The sequence below is a fragment of the Rutidosis leptorrhynchoides genome, chromosome 6 (genome assembly GCF_046630445.1).
Source record: "Rutidosis leptorrhynchoides isolate AG116_Rl617_1_P2 chromosome 6, CSIRO_AGI_Rlap_v1, whole genome shotgun sequence".
In the NCBI taxonomy this organism is placed as follows: domain Eukaryota; kingdom Viridiplantae; phylum Streptophyta; class Magnoliopsida; order Asterales; family Asteraceae; genus Rutidosis; species Rutidosis leptorrhynchoides.
Genome location: NC_092338.1, coordinates 377,699,113 through 377,711,662, shown reverse-complemented (window position 1 = coordinate 377,711,662; position 12,550 = coordinate 377,699,113). Strand labels below are relative to the sequence as shown.

General features: G+C 35.3%; 1 pseudogene; it reads right to left on the bottom strand.

The window, feature by feature from the left end:
- Window positions 1-7,135: 7,135 nt before the first annotated feature.
- Window positions 7,136-9,551, bottom strand: LOC139851392 (probable WRKY transcription factor 48; annotated as a pseudogene).
- Between the last annotated feature and the right edge of the window lie 2,999 nt (window positions 9,552-12,550).

Below are 12,550 nucleotides of genomic sequence, written 5' to 3'. Positions count from 1 at the left end.
ATAAATGTGGAAAACCGGGCCACATCATTAGAAATTGCCCGAACCAGGAGAACACGAATGGACAAGGCCGCGGAAGAGTTTTCAATATTAATGCGGCAGAGGCACATGAAGACCCGGAGCTTGTTACGGGTACGTTTCTTATTGACAATAAATCTGCTTACGTTTTATTTGATTCGGGTGCGGATAGAAGCTATATGAGTAGAGATTTTTGTGCTAAATTAAGTTGTCCATTGACGCCTTTGGATAGTAAATTTTTACTCGAATTAGAAAATGGTAAATTAATTTCAGCAGATAATATATGTCGAAATCGAGAAATTAAACTGGTTAGCGAAACATTTAAGATTGATTTGATACCAGTAGAGTTAGGGAGTTTTGATGTGATAATCGGTATGGACTGGTTGAAAGAAGTGAAAGCAGAGATCGTTTGTTACAAAAATGCAATTCGCATTATACGAGAAAAAGGAAACCCCTTAATGGTGTACGGAGAAAAGGGCAACACGAAGCTACATCTTATTAGTAATTTGAAGGCACAAAAACTAATAAGAAAAGGTGGCTATGCTGTTCTAGTACACGTCGAGAAAGTACAAACTGAAGAAAAGAGCATCAATGATGTTCCCATTGCAAAAGAATTTCCCGATGTATTTCCGAAAGAATTACCGGGATTACCCCCACATCGATCCGTTGAATTTCAAATAGATCTTGTACCAGGAGCTGCACCAATAGCTCGTGCTCCTTACAGACTCGCACCCAGCGAGATGAAAGAACTACAAAGCCAATTACAAGAACTTTTAGAGCGTGGTTTCATTCGACCAAGCACATCACCGTGGGGAGCTCCTGTTTTGTTTGTCAAGAAGAAAGATGGTACATTCAGGTTGTGTATCGACTACCGAGAGTTGAAAAAACTTACCATCAAGAACCGCTACCCACTACCGAGAATCGACGACTTATTTGATCAACTACAAGGCTCGTCTATTTATTCAAAGATTGACTTACGTTCTGGGTATCATCAAATGCGGGTGAAAGAAGATGATATTCCAAAGACTGCTTTCAGAACACGTTACGGTCATTACGAGTTTATGGTCATGCCGTTTGGTTTAACTAATGCACCAGCTGTGTTCATGGACCTTATGAACCGAGTGTGTGGACCATACCTTGACAAGTTTGTCATTGTTTTCATTGATGACATACTTATTTACTCAAAGAATGACCAAGAACACGGTGAACATTTGAGAAAGGTGTTAGAAGTATTGAGGAAGGAAGAATTGTACGCTAAGTTTTCAAAGTGTGCATTTTGGTTGGAAGAAGTCTAATTCCTCGGTCACATAGTGAACAAAGAAGGTATTAAGGTGGATCCGGCAAAGATAGAAACTGTTGAAAAGTGGGAAACCCCGAAAACTCCGAAACACATACGCCAGTTTTTAGGACTAGCTGGTTACTACAGAAGGTTCATCCAAGACTTTTCCAGAATAGCAAAACCCTTAACTGCATTAACGCATAAAGGGAAGAAATTTGAATGGAATGATGAACAAGAGAAAGCGTTTCAGTTATTGAAGAAAAAGCTAACTACGGCACCTATATTGTCATTGCCTGAAGGGAATGATGATTTTGTGATTTATTGTGATGTATCAAAGAAAGGTCTCGGTTGTGTATTAATGCAACGAACGAAGGTGATTGCTTATGCATCTAGACAATTGAAGATTCACGAACAAAATTATACGACGCATGATTTGGAATTAGGCGCGGTTGTTTTTGCATTAAAGACTTGGAGGCACTACTTATATGGGGTCAAAAGTATTATATATACCGATCACAAAAGTCTTCAACACATATTTAATCAGAAACAACTGAATATGAGGCAGCGTAGGTGGATTGAATTATTGAATGATTACGACTTTGAGATTCGTTACCACCCGGGGAAGGCAAATGTGGTAGCCGATGCCTTGAGCAGGAAGGACAGAGAACCCATTCGAGTAAAATATATGAATATAATGATTCATAATAACCTTACTACTCAAATAAAGGAGGCACAACAAGGAGTTTTAAAAGAGAGAAATTTAAAGGATGAAATACCCAAATGATCGGAGAAGCATCTTAATATTCGGAAAGACGGAACCCGGTATAGGGCTGAAAGGATTTGGGTACCAAAATTTGGAGATATGAGAGAAATGGTACTTAGAGAAGCTCATAAAACCAGATACTCAATACATCCTGGAACGGGGAAGATGTACAAGGATCTCAAGAAATATTTTTGGTGGCCGGGTATGAAAGCCGATGTTGCTAAATACGTAGGAGAATGTTTGACGTGTTCTAAGGTCAAAGCTGAGCATCAGAAACCATCAGGTCTACTTCAACAACCCGAAATCCCAGAATGGAAATGGGAAAACATTACCATGGATTTCATCACTAAATTGCCAAGGACTGCAAGTGGTTTTGATACTATTTGGGTAATAGTTGATCGTCTCACCAAATTAGCACACTTCTTGCCAATAAGAGAAGATGACAAGATGGAGAAGTTAGCACGACTGTATTTGAAGGAAGTCGTCTCCAGACATGGAATACCAATCTCTATTATCTCTGATAGGGATGGCAGATTTATTTCAAGATTCTGGCAGACATTACAGCAAGCATTAGGAACTCGTCTAGACATGAGTACTGCCTATCATCCACAAACTGATGGGCAGAGCGAAAGGACGATACAAACGCTTGAAGACATGCTACGAGCATGTGTTATTGATTTCGGAAACAGTTGGGATCGACATCTACCGTTAGCAGAATTTTTCTACAACAACAGCTACCATTCAAGCATTGAGATGGCGCCGTTTGAAGCACTTTATGGTAGAAAGTGCAGGTCTCCGATTTGTTAGAGTGAAGTGGGGGATAGACAGATTACGGGTCCGGAGATTATACAAGAAACTACCGAGAAGATCATCCAAATTCAACAACGATTGAAAACCGCCCAAAGTCGACAAAAGAGCTACGCTGACATTAAAAGAAAAGATATAGAATTTGAAATTGGAGAGATGGTCATGCTTAAAGTTGCACCTTGGAAAGGCGTTGTTCGATTTGGTAAACGAGGGAAATTAAATCCAAGGTATATTGGACCATTCAAGATTATTGATCGTGTCGGACCAGTAGCTTACCGACTTGAGTTACCTCAACAACTCGCGGCTGTACATAACACTTTCCACGTCTCGAATTTGAAGAAATGTTTTGCTAAAGAAGATCTCACTATTCCGTTAGATGAAATCCAAATCAACGAAAAACTCCAATTCATCGAAGAACCCGTCGAAATAATGGATCGTGAGGTTAAAAGACTTAAGCAAAACAAGATACCAATTGTTAAGGTTCGATGGAATGCTCGTAGAGGACCTGAGTTCACCTGGGAGCGTGAAGATCAGATGAAGAAGAAATACCCATATCTATTTCTAGAAGATTCGTCAACACCTTCAACAGCTTAAAATTTCGGGACGAAATTTATTTAACGGGTAGGTACTGTAGTGACCCGAACTTTTCCATGTTTATATATATTAATTGAGATTGATATTTACATGATTAAATGTTTCCAACATGTTAAGCAATCAAACTTGTTAAAACTTGATTAATTGAAATATGTTTCATATAGACAATTGACCACCCAAGTTGATCGGTGATTCACGAACGTTAAAACTTGTAAAAACTATATGATGACATATATATGGATATATATATATAGTTAACATGATACTATGATAAGAAAACATATCATAAAGTATATTAACAATGAACTACATATGTAAAAACAAGACTACTAACTTAATGATTTTTAAACGAGACATATATGTAACGATTATCGTTGTAAAGACATTTAATGTATATATATCATATTAAGAGATATTCATACATGATAATATCATGATAATATAATAATTTAAAATCTCATTTGATATTATAAACATTGGGTTAACAACATTTAACAAGATCGTTAACCTAAAGGTTTCAAAACAACACTTACATGTAACGACTAACGATGACTTAACGACTCAGTTAAAATGTATATACATGTAGTGTTTTAATATGTATTTATACACTTTTGAAAGACTTCAATACACTTATCAAAATACTTCTACTTAACAAAAATGCTTACAATTACATCCTCGTTCAGTTTCATCAACAATTCTACTCGTATGCACCCGTATTCGTACTCGTACAATACACGGCTTTTAGATGTATGTACTATTGGTATATACACTCCAATAATCAGCTCTTAGCAGCCCATGTGAGTCACCTAACACATGTGGGAACCATCATTTGGCAACTAGCATGAAATATCTCATAAAATTACAAAAATATGAGTAATCATTCATAACTTATTTACATGAAAACAAAATTACATATCCTTTATATCTAATCCATACACCAACGACCAAAAACACCTACAAACACTTTCATTCTTCAATTTTCTTCATCTAATTGATCTCTCTCAAGTTCTATCTTCAAGTTCTAAGTGTTCTTCATATATTCTACAAGTTCTAGTTACATAAAATCAAGAATACTTTCAAGTTTGCTAGCTCAATTCCAAACTTGTAAAGTGATCATCCAACCTCAAGAAATCTTTGTTTCTTACAGTAGGTTATCATTCTAATACAAGGTAATAATCATATTCAAACTTTGGTTCAATTTCTATAACTATAACAATCTTATTTCAAGTGATGATCTTACTTGAACTTGTTTTCGTGTCATGATTCTGCTTCAAGAACTTCGAGCCATCCAAGGATCCGTTGAAGCTAGATCCATTTTTCTCTTTTCCAGTAGGTTTATCCAAGGAAATTAAGGTAGTAATGATGTTCACAACATCATTCGATTCATACATATAAAGCTATCTTATTCGAAGGTTTAAACTTGTAATCACTAGAACATAGTTTAGTTAATTCTAAACTTGTTCGCAAACAAAAGTTAATCCTTATAAATTGACTTTTAAAATCAACTAAACACATGTTCTATATCTATATGATATGCTAACTTAATGATTTAAAACCTGGAGACACGAAAAACACCGTAAAACCGGATTTACGCCGTCGTAGTAACACCGCGGGCTGTTTTGGGTTAGTTAATTAAAAACTATGATAAACTTTGATTTAAAAGTTGTTATTCTGAGAAAATGATTTTTATTATGAACATGAAACTATATCCAAAAATTATGGTTAAACTCAAAGTGGAAGTATGTTTTCTAAAATGGTCATCTAGACGTCGTTCTTTCGACTGAAATGACTACCTTTACAAAAATGACTTGTAACTTATTTTTCCGACTATAAACCTATACTTTTTCTGTTTAGATTCATAAAATAGAGTTCAATATGAAACCATAGCAATTTGATTCACTCAAAACGGATTTAAAATGAAGAAGTTATGGGTAAAACAAGATTGGATAATTTTTCTCATTTTAGCTACGTGAAAATTGGTAACAAATCTATTTCAACCATAACTTAATCAACTTGTATTGTATATTATGTAATCTTGAGATACCATAGACACGTATACAATGTTTCGACCTATCATGTCGACACATCTATATATATTTCGGAACAACCATAGACACTCTATATGTGAATGTTGGAGTTAGCTATACAGGGTTGAGGTTGATTCCAAAATATATATAGTTTGAGTTGTGATCAATACTGAGATACGTATACACTGGGTCGTGGATTGATTCAAGATAATATTTATCGATTTATTTCTGTACATCTAACTGTGGACAACTAGTTGTAGGTTACTAACGAGGACAGCTGACTTAATAAACTTAAAACATCAAAATATATTAAAAGTGTTGTAAATATATTTTGAACATACTTTGATATATATGTATATATTGTTATAGGTTCGTGAATCAACCAGTGGCCAAGTCTTACTTCCCGACGAAGTAAAAATCTGTGAAAGTGAGTTATAGTCCCACTTTTAAAATCTAATATTTTTGGGATGAGAATACATGCAGGTTTTATAAATGATTTACAAAATAGACACAAGTACGTGAAACTACATTCTATGGTTGAATTATCGAAATCGAATATGCCCCTTTTTATTAAGTCTGGTAATCTAAGAATTAGGGAACAGACACCCTAATTGACACGACTCCTAAAGATAGATCTTTTGGGCCTAACAAACCCCATCCAAAGTACCGGATGCTTTAGTACTTCGAAATTTATATCATATCCGAAGGGTGTCCCGGAATGATGGGGATATTCTTATATATGCATCTTGTTAATGTCGGTTACCAGGTGTTCACCATATGAATGATTTTTATCTCTATGTATGGGATGTGTATTGAAATATGAAATCTTGTGGTCTATTATTATGATTTGATATATATAGGTTAAACCTATAACTCACTAACATTTTTGTTGACGTTTTAAGCATGTTTATTCTCAGGTGATTATTAAGAGCTTCCGCTGTCGCATACTTAAATAAGGACGAGATTTGGAGTCCATGCTTGTATGATATTGTGTAAAAACTGCATTCAAGAAACTTATTTTGTTGTAACATATTTGTATTGTAAACCATTATGTAATGGTCGTGTGTAAACAGGATATTTTAGATTATCATTATTTGATAATCTACGTAAAGTTTTTTAAACCTTTATTGATGAAATAAAGGTTATGGTTTGTTTTAAAATGAATGCAGTCTTTGAAAAACGTCTCATATAGAGGTCAAAACCTCGCAACGAAATCAATTAATATGGAACGTTTTTAATCAATAAGAACGGGACATTTCAATATACACTAAAATCTCCATAGCAAAATATAGGAACATATAGCAAGTACAACAAATTAACTAAATAAGTAACATGAACAAATTAGAAGTAAACAAGAAAAATTAATTTTGTCCGTTAATCACTTAATCTTTGTAATTAGCTCCCTAAAAACACAAATAAAAGAAAAATTAACCTAGTGATTGTACACTGATCGATGATCAAACTTTTGCTACGCAACGATGACATATGTGCTTCCAATATATTACCTACAATAGGTAATGCACACGCCAAAAACTGATCCTTGTACATTGTCAGTACATAAGATTTGAAGAAATATAGATTGTAGAAAAGCATGAGGTTAGCTATAGTCAACTATAGTTAACTATAGCAATTATTCATATCCAACCCGCTTTAATCTTGTTCTTCTTTGGGCTCGTCTTTTCAAATCTCAGATGGGATGACATCTTCAAGTAGTCCATCATCTCTAACCATTGAAGACGAGGACTGTGTAGGACAAACATGCTTTTCTTGAATAAAATTGGAGTATGGTGATTGATGATCACTACTAGCAATATTAGCAATTGTGCTAAAGCTTAGAGACGAAGCGTTTGATGTTAGGTTATAGGAAAAGGGTTGTAATTGTGGGTGTATATGTTGGTATCGAGGTTGTGCAAATTGAAAAGACGAAAGTGTACCATTAACACGACCATTAAAACCACCATAAGTGGCGGTTTCCGGCATAATCCCTATGGTTCCTCGAGGCGTCATTGGGTATGCATGAGTGTGTGTACCTTCATAAGTTGTAATAACAATAGATGGATCATCGGATGATCTTTCGACTCGCTTCTTCACTCTACATGCCACACTTGTGCATCGATGGTAACTCCTATAATTAAACAAAACATTTTGAACTTTATATACAGTACGTGAGGATTGAACTTGCGTCTCTAAATTAAGTCAGACGTTAAACATTAAACGTTAAGTTATAGATTGTTAGCATTTGGTAAACAACATTAATGTGTCCAATATCAACTTTCTACAAATTGTATGAACCAATGGATCATACTTTATTTATAGGGCATCAAATTAATTTGAGAGTTTAGAGAGAGAAATAGATGAAATCTAGAGAGAGAGAGTATACCTAGGAAAAGGGCTATTTTTCACAGCTTTCTGACCGTACTTACGCCATCTATAACCATCATCCATGTGATCAATATCACTCTTTGTTATGAACGCAAATCTTGGCTCTCTATGCTTTTTTGGGTTCTTCTTTTTTGGCTTTAACCTGTATAAAACACAGTAAAACACCCATATTTTAAAACAAGAATAAATCACACTCAAATTTTGTTTAAATTATATCTCCTTTTTATTAAAAGAACATCTCCTTTAGTAATAAATAAAAGAAGGATCCATAAATGAATAGAATAGATTTATCAATGAAATACAACTCTTCCTACTTTTCAAAATAAATAAATATAGCCAATGGGCCTTGCTTCATTGGTATCCATATTTCATGGATTCAATAGTGACTCAGGTTCGAGTCTAACAACTAACAACTAATCTTGCCTTTAAAAAAAAAATAAAATAAATAAATATATAAATAAAAATAAAGAATTAACTCTTCCTTAATGCATCACATAGCTAGTACCTGCTAATGAAATCTACTTTTATGTGTGTGAAAAGGCTTACTTTTCGTTGACCAATATATAAATTAAAAATTAAAAATTAAAAATTGAATCTTGAATAAAAAACGCGGAAACTAATTAAACAAAGGGTTTACTTTTTTTTTTAGTCAGAACCGACTTAATGAATACATGGGAGTGAAAGGACAAAGGTTATCCTGATATTCATTACGAAATGAAAATTATAAAAAAATAAAATTAACAAAAAATTATATGAAATTTAATCAGCAAACAACACAAACAAGAATCACCCGTAAATGTGTGCTGGGTATATATGAAGATAAATAATGAGTTTTTATATACTAATGAAGCCCACAATTAGTAGACAATATGTATGAGTTTTATGAGATTTTTATAAATAAAACAAACACACTAGAAACCACTCATAAGCGTATAGTATATGGTACGTATGAAGAAAATAATCTTTTATTTATATATTTTTAATTAAGCTCACAATTAGTATATCAACATATCTACAATTCAAGAAATGGATTTCTTCAAATCTTGAGAAAATGAAAGAATGAATAATTATAAAAAGTAACTATCGAGATGACACACACAAGACACACATTTAACATACACGTCTCAGTAAAAAGATAAGATTTTTATTTATAAGTTAATTGATGATTATAAAAACCCATGTAACTATATATAAAGTGTGCGTAATAATAATTAATAATTAGTAATAAAAATAAAATAATAAGTTCTTACTGTTTATTAGTAGTACTAGTAGTAATAGTCCTTTCATCGTCATCAATATCAGCATCTACATCATCATGTTGTTCTTCATCCGATCTAATTCTGTTATTCTCTTGACCAACATTACTATTATTAGCAACTTCATTTGAAGAACATGAAATAGCAGATGAATTATTGGGTGTGTTGACCATCTCCGCCGCTGTTGGCTCCGGCACGGTGGAAACCGGTGGTGGGAGAGATAATGATGGTGGTGGAAATTAATCATGAAAAGATGAGTCATCATAATCTTGAAAAGCTAATATGTTGTGTAAGTAACCTTGAGGTATATCAAAAAAGTTATCACCACCATAAACTGCCGGAATCTGCTCATCGGAAAAAGTTGTGTTTATTGCCATCAAATTTGAATCGTTTGAGTTGTTGTTGTTTAAGTCTTCTTTATTTTCCATACAAACATCAAAGGCATAGATTCTTCATTTGTGATATATCTACAAGTTTTTAGAGAGATACATAGATATATGGCGTGGTGAGCTAGTGTGGTTGTTTATAACTTATAAGTATAGTGTGAAGAGGTCTTTTTTGATGGTTTCTATTTGTATAAAAAAAGTGTAGAGAATATAAAGAGAGATGAGGTAGCTTATTAAGGAATTTAAAGTGGATCAATTACACATTGCTTCCTTAATTATTACTGTAATAAGTTGCAGTTCAGCCCCTTCTTAGTGTAAAGAGATTGTAAAAATCTTGATTTCATTCATTGACAATTGATACAATATATAGGAGATACACATAAAAACTTTCGTATTTACATTGAGATATATAAGGAATACATATAACTATATACAACAAATATATTGCTAATGTTTAGCTTTAACTATTTCCTTGATATGCCCCCTCAAGACGGACGACCGAGTGTTGAGTCCGATCTTGAACATGAATCGAGTAAACTGAGCTCGAGGCAAGGCCTTTGTCAATGGATCAGCAAGTTGATCTCCTGAGGATGCATGTGTCGCCCGAATTGTGCCAAGTTGCACTTGTTCCCGAATGAAGTGATACGCTAGTGCTAGATGTTTCATGCGTGAGTGGAAAACAGGGTTGGCACTCAACAATGTGGCGCCTAAATTGTCACAGTAGATGACTGGTTGCGTAGATTGAGTTACACCCATTTCCTTCAACAAGTTTCCAATCCATAAGATTTCAGCAGTAGTGGTGGCAACGACTTTGTATTCAGCCTCGGTTGATGATAGAGAAAGAAAATGTTGTTTCTTGGAACTCCATGAGATTGAGTTTCGTCCTAAGAAAGCAATATGACCCATCGTTGAGACATAATCACTCTTGTCTCCACCCCAATCCGCATCAGAAAATGCATGTAGATTTAGCGGTGAGTCACGAATGAATGTAATTCCATGGTCAGATGTACCTGCAAGATATCTCAAGACACGTTTTAGAGCAGCCCAATGATCAGTGCGTGTAGCGTGCATGAACTGTGAGAGTTTATTCACTGCAAATGCAGCATTAGGCCTTGTTAATGACAAGTATTGTAAGCTGCCAACAAGTGTACGGTATTCTGTTGGATTACTTATTAGAATACCCAAAGCAATGTGAAGTGAGTAATTAGTCGCCATAGGTGTCTGCACAGGTTTAACATAGAGCATATTCACACGTTCGAGAATGTCAAGAATATATTTGCGTTGACTCAGAAACAACCCCGAAGTCGTAGGGATTACTTCAACACCCAAGAAGTAAGAAAGATCACCTAAATCCTTTAGTGTAAACTTATTAGAAATACGCATGACAAACTCATTCAAGGCACTGTTACTTGGACAAGTGAGTACAATATCATCAACATAGACAATGAGATAAATCGGTGCAGGCCCTGAGCGACAGATAAAAAGGGATGTATCAGACATGGACCTCGTGAAACCACACCCTTGAAGAGAATTGGTGAGTTCCATGTACCACGCTCTTGTTGCTTGTTTGAGCCCATAAATTGCTTTCTTGAGTTTGCACACATGATTAGGGAAACTTGCATCCACAAAACCAGGTGGTTGAGCCATATAAACCTGTTCCTGCATATTACCATTAAGAAATGCGTTATTGATATCTAACTGTCGAAGGGGCCAATTTTGTGTCACAGCTAGACCAAGCAAGGTACGAATGGTTGCAGGCTTGACAACTAGGCTAAAAGTTTCCATGTAGTCAATGCCAACCCGTTGTTGAAAACCTTTGGCTACTAGGCGAGCCCGATATTGATCCACTGTACCTTCGGGGTGATATTTGATACGAAAAATCCATTTACATTTAACAAGATTGTGTGCTGAATCAGAAGGCGTAAGTTCCCACGTGCCTTGCTGATGTAATGCCGAAAGTTCTTTGAGCATAGCTTCTTTCCAATGTGGTTCTTTTAGTGCTTGATCCACGTTGACTGGTTTAGTGAGACGTGGTTGTTAGGTGACAAGATTAACATACCCGGGGTTAGGTTTTTAAATGTTGTTTTGGGATCGTGTTGTGATAGTTGAAGTGGAAGTAGTTGCAACGGGTGGTGGTGCAAATGGTGGTGATTGTTGGGGCGGATCAGGTATAGCTTGAGTGGGTTGTGTAGGTGATGGTGCGGTCAGTGGTGGTGTATTTGTGGGTGAAGTTGGGGGCAGGTTAGGATTAACGATTGGTACTTCAAGTGTGCACAAAGTATCGATAGAGTGTGGCTGATGATAAATATCCTTGATTAAAGTTGGATATGGAAAATCATTCTCAACAAACTTAACATGTCGCGATGTGTATATCTTGTTTGTAAATGGATCTAAGCAATAGTAGGCACTTTGAGGAGCATAGTAGCCTACAAAATACATGGATGAAATCGTGCATCAAGTTTGTGAGAAGTGTAGGGGCGAAGCCAAGGATAACATAGGCAGCCAAAACTCCTAAGTTTCAGGTAATTAGGTGGTTGCCCAAATAAAGAGTGGAATGCCGACTTGTTGTTGAGAGTCGGAGTAGGCATTCGATTTATCAAGTAAACCGCAGTAGTGAAGGCGAAGGTCCAGAAGGTAGTAGGAAGTCGAGTATGGGATAATAAACATAGTCCAGTTTCGACAATATGCCTATGTCTTCGTTCGAAAAACCGTTATGTTCTAGAGTGTGAGGTGGGGACGTAAGCTGAGAGATACCATTAATGGACAAATAGTCTGCTAGAGCTACATATTCTCCACCATTGTCGGAGTACAGTGTTTTAATGGGTGTGTTAAAGTGTTTTTCCACTAATGCTTTGAATCCGATGAAGACATTTTTAGTGTCTGATTTCTTTTTGAGGGGATAGAACCACATATAATGTGTGTAGTGATCAACAAATACAACATAATATTTGTGACCATCAATGGAGAGAACCGGAGATGTCCATAAATCGGTGTATATAATATCAAGTGGTGCATTTGAGTGTAGAGTGTTTGTATGAAAT